The following is a 4229-nucleotide window of genomic DNA, read 5'->3' as shown; positions in this document are numbered from 1 at the left end:
GGGGGTTGAGGACTTGTGGTTTGGAGGGGAGAGGTGAAGGCTTGAAGAAAAAAAGGGAAGAAAGTGGGAGACAGAGAGTTGGGGGAGGCAGAAAAGGAACAGTAATTTGGGAGAGCAGGGTTGAGGCTTGGGGGTAGGGGTTGAAAACTTGAAGGGGGGAGAGGTTGAGGACTTGGGTTTCTGAGCCCGATGCTAGTGGATCTTATCCTGGGGTGCACAGTGTGAAACGTAATTTTTGAAGGTGTGAAACATGCTGGCTGGTTCAAGAAGGAATGCTATAAAAGAGTGCTAAGAATGTAAATTGAAGGATTTAATTCCAATATCTGTCCAAAGTCATTGATTTTTTGACAAGAGGTGCGAGTAAATATTCTGGGACCTGAAGGGGTGCGTGCAAGCACCAAAAAAGGTTAAGAACCACTGCCCTATGACTTCACCCTAAAATGGGTTAAATAAATGTTTTGTTTTGTTTTGCCCAAAACAAACCTGCTTCATTTTTTGGCACTATTATGTAAGTCCTGTTATAAAGGTTATAATCATTCTCATAAATATAATGGCCAACATCGTCATCTTATTGAAATAGTCAAGAAGAGATGTTTTTGATCCATTGGTTTTTACCTTTTTCAGAGCTGTGTTCTTCCTCGAAAATGGGTTTATTTTAAGAAAACGTTGGGTATCCCAGGTGCAAGATCAACTGAAGGCTCGTTGTTCTGATTTGCTGTTCTCATCTGAGCACATGATTCATCATACGAGGATCTCAAGTTCAAGTCTGATAAATGATGGAGAACTAGTCTTGATCATGAAGGCCGGTGTCATCGCTTGTTTGCTCCGATGAAGGGTTAACACTCAAAACGTCCCCTTCTTGCTTCCCACAGTGGTTCGCATACTCGATCAATTCCATCCATAGTGAAATCCTACACTCTGTGTTGATTTGTCCATTCTCTTTTGTTCTTGTAATTCACGTAAAAAATATATATTATAAAAATGTTTTAGGACTTTAAAAAAAAACTTTAAACCCTAAAAAACTTCAACAAACTCCAAAGACAACAGTCAAGACTCAAGAGGAGCTTTTTGAACCAGCAGTGGGAAAAGTTCTACAAGTTGTGTGCCGGTTTCTATCAACGAAACAAGACTTGAGGGGCTGAAGTCACTGCAAGACTAAGCACGTGACACAGACAGGCACCAGTCGACAGATCCTGACCTTTGTTGGAATTTCAGGGGACGCACTATGCTGTACTGTGCTATCGGCGATCGTGCTAGATAGATGTGGCAGTTCAAGCTTGCAAGGTCAATGCAATCTTACACTCCCGACGAAGATCACAGCCAAGCATGAACATTTTATTTATTTATTTATTTTCCCCTATGCGAGGTAGCATTTTTGAAAGTGTAACAAGTATGGTTCAGAAATACATAAATGCGATGCATCCATCCATCCATCCATCTGCTTCCCATTATGGAAACGATCGTTCGAGCTTTTCTTTTATTTTTTGGAACAATGACCCGAGCGTTGATGTCTTTTGTGCGTGGTCTTTGATTTTGACCCTGAAATGAAGGCTATGCTTTGATTAGAAAGGTGCTCTAGGCAATAAAGAAGGGAAATTGCTTTGAGAGCAAATACCATAGTGGAATGTGAAATCAAAGTCAGAGTTAGGAATGTATCATATATTGGAGGATCAAGTAACAACATTACGATCATTTCAAAGCTTCAGTTATTTGTTTCCTTTATTTCTTTGTTTCCAAATCTCCAAATTAGCATTTGTTTGCAAATGATGTTGTTGTTTTTTTTTGTTTTTTTTGTCCTTTTGTATCTGAGCAAAACAAACTTTTGTCCTGGAACTTTTTTTCTGGTCTTTAACTCGACTAGCATGTGGCGTTATGATACATAAAAGAAAGTAAACAATCGCAAAGAAGCATCAAGCTCAATATTGTGTCATGAACGACGCGTGGAAGGAACGTTTCCCATTTTTGTTTCTAAGCAAAAATATGATGCAGATTGAGAAGTTTGAGTTGACTTGCGAATCAAGTATTAAATGTCTAGGGAAAGTATTAAATTTCAAAGTTCATTGTGGATTGAAATTCTTGGCATGGGTTGAAAGGGTGGAGCAATGCTTAATGGGAGAGCAAATGCATAGTACCGGTACTTAAGGCACATCAGGAGAAAGCTACAGGAAAGTGCCATTTTTATTTCATTAGGAGCAGCAGGACCTGAATGAAACTTTGTGTTCGAATTCCGACGCAGCCTTTCAAAGGACCTTTTTGAAAAAAACAGGCCTCTAGGAGGTACCCATGGTTTAAAGACAGAGCTGCAGAGTGAAAAACCAGATGAAGGAACGACCACCGGGAAACACCTGTAAATCACTTGGGATATGTGACTCTTACGGGTGGGGTGACTAAAGGGTGGCTGGCGGAAGCGGCCCCAAGCCATGGTGCTTTGTGCGCCATCTACACATGAGGACGCTAAGAGCTTAAAGGTGGTGAAGCAGACGGTGATTAAATCAAGGCCCCATGGAGGTCGGACTATTTTGGATGAGTGAGTTTACCGACTTTATGTGAATCCCTTCCTTTGGACTGCTGGCAATCTTTTGTGATATTTGGAACATTAGTAAGAACACTTCAGTCAAATGGTGAACATTCCGAGTTATCTGTTCATTGCATCCTTTACTGGGGTGCAACATGTATGTTGTGGTCCATATGTCCTGTAACTATATATTTGTATATATATATATATGACTTGGCCTCATACTCGTGTATTTATGTTTTCATTCACAACACCAGCCAACCTCATGAACATAACAACTAAAAGGAGACAAAACATGACACGCACTTAATTTCCCAAGCAGAGTAACAACACATGTGGACCACCCTGTCTCGTACATGCTACAGGCATTTCAATCTTTACTATATAGCATCCAATTTCATGTGCTTTCATTCTTAGAGTGCAAGAATAAGTAGAGTGTGCCTATGTAGATGTTGTTGTGAAGAGAAAGAGGAAAAAAAAAATACAGGGAACGAGTGACTGCAGCTTCCTCGGAAATCAAATCCAGCATGTGCTTCTTCATCCTGGAGCCTCATTTCTGTTACTGGCCTGCTTTTCATCCAGAGAAGTCATAGCTAGCTGTCACATATTGTCTTGGACCTTTGGCTTTTGGAACAGGCCTGCTCTGCAAACCAGCTGTGGAAATCATGCAGTTGAGGTGCAAGAGTTTGCTTCTCACATACAAGCACTAGGATGGTGGGAAAACAAATCAAAAATGTAAGTCAGCTTTTCTTGGTTGCTTCATCACACAATAAAATGAATCCTTGAAAGTGATGCTCATTAATACTCAATATGCAAGAGTTCTTCACCAAGTGTTACACTTATTTGTCCAAGGACTGAACCACACCGTTTCCACACACTTGGCTCAACACATGTTCCATTGAATTGTTAGCAACTGCATTGTTATCATTATGGTAGTTTTCCTTGTAATGTCCTTTCAAGTAATAATTGCACAATAACATCCACATACTGATAGACGTCTTCTTATAAAACTGTTGCATGATCATTAATTAAAAGGAGAACTTGTGCTATGTGAACTGCAAAAAAAGATTTCGATGATTTATGAATCTCGAGCAGAGTGTCTACACTGCGGGCGATATTGGTCCAAGGATGCAACACATTCTTCTGACGCATAGCTTTATTTGAGTGATGTATAGGCAAAAAAATTACCTGGGTTACATGCATGAATCAAAAGTATACCTTCTGCTTATAATTCAAAACACCTCACTGCACTGGAAAACGTGGGGATAGGAATACTGCACTGTAAATGACGGAGACTTGTAATACCTTCCTCCACCTGGAGGAGTCGCTACATGATACACATTTACATAGAGAATTTGCATCCCCTCCACCCCCACCCCATCACTGCCCCCGTCCCCCATCTCCCTTCCCCAATACCACTTGGAAAGATAAAAACACCCCGATACATTAATAGGGTTCATGTGTAATCAGCCCAGAACTGTCGGAGTCGTGCGACAAACAAACAAACAAACAAACACACAAACACCATTCTGTGAATTATGGTAAAGATTACCTCCATCCACCTTTTTCACCCCTGTCTGTTTGTCTGTAAGCAGGATATTGATTACATTTTGGTAAAGGTCTGGATTTGGATCCTGGTACCAGTTCACAACGTTTTGAGGGCACCTGTTTGGCATTTCCATCTGAGACCATCACTCATAGGTAGGACGAGGAT

General features: G+C 40.7%; 1 long non-coding RNA gene across 1 annotated transcript in view; it reads left to right on the top strand.

Annotated features, from left to right (window-relative positions):
• The first annotated feature begins 2422 nt into the window (after positions 1 to 2422).
• LOC147022289 (uncharacterized) overlaps positions 2423 to 4229 on the top strand; it is a 7194-nt gene continuing 5387 nt past the window's right edge. Inside the window, exons 1-3 of the long non-coding RNA XR_015061173.1 lie at positions 2423 to 2527; positions 3152 to 3250; positions 4111 to 4216. This is a non-coding gene — a long non-coding RNA (uncharacterized LOC147022289). The remainder of the gene's footprint in view (positions 2528 to 3151; positions 3251 to 4110; positions 4217 to 4229) is intronic.

The sequence above is a fragment of the Eptatretus burgeri genome, chromosome 8, assembly GCF_056783735.1.
Source record: "Eptatretus burgeri isolate ZD-2024b chromosome 8, Ebu_testis_v1, whole genome shotgun sequence".
Lineage (NCBI taxonomy): Eukaryota > Metazoa > Chordata > Myxini > Myxiniformes > Myxinidae > Eptatretus > Eptatretus burgeri.
This window is presented reverse-complemented; position numbering and strand designations above follow the sequence as displayed.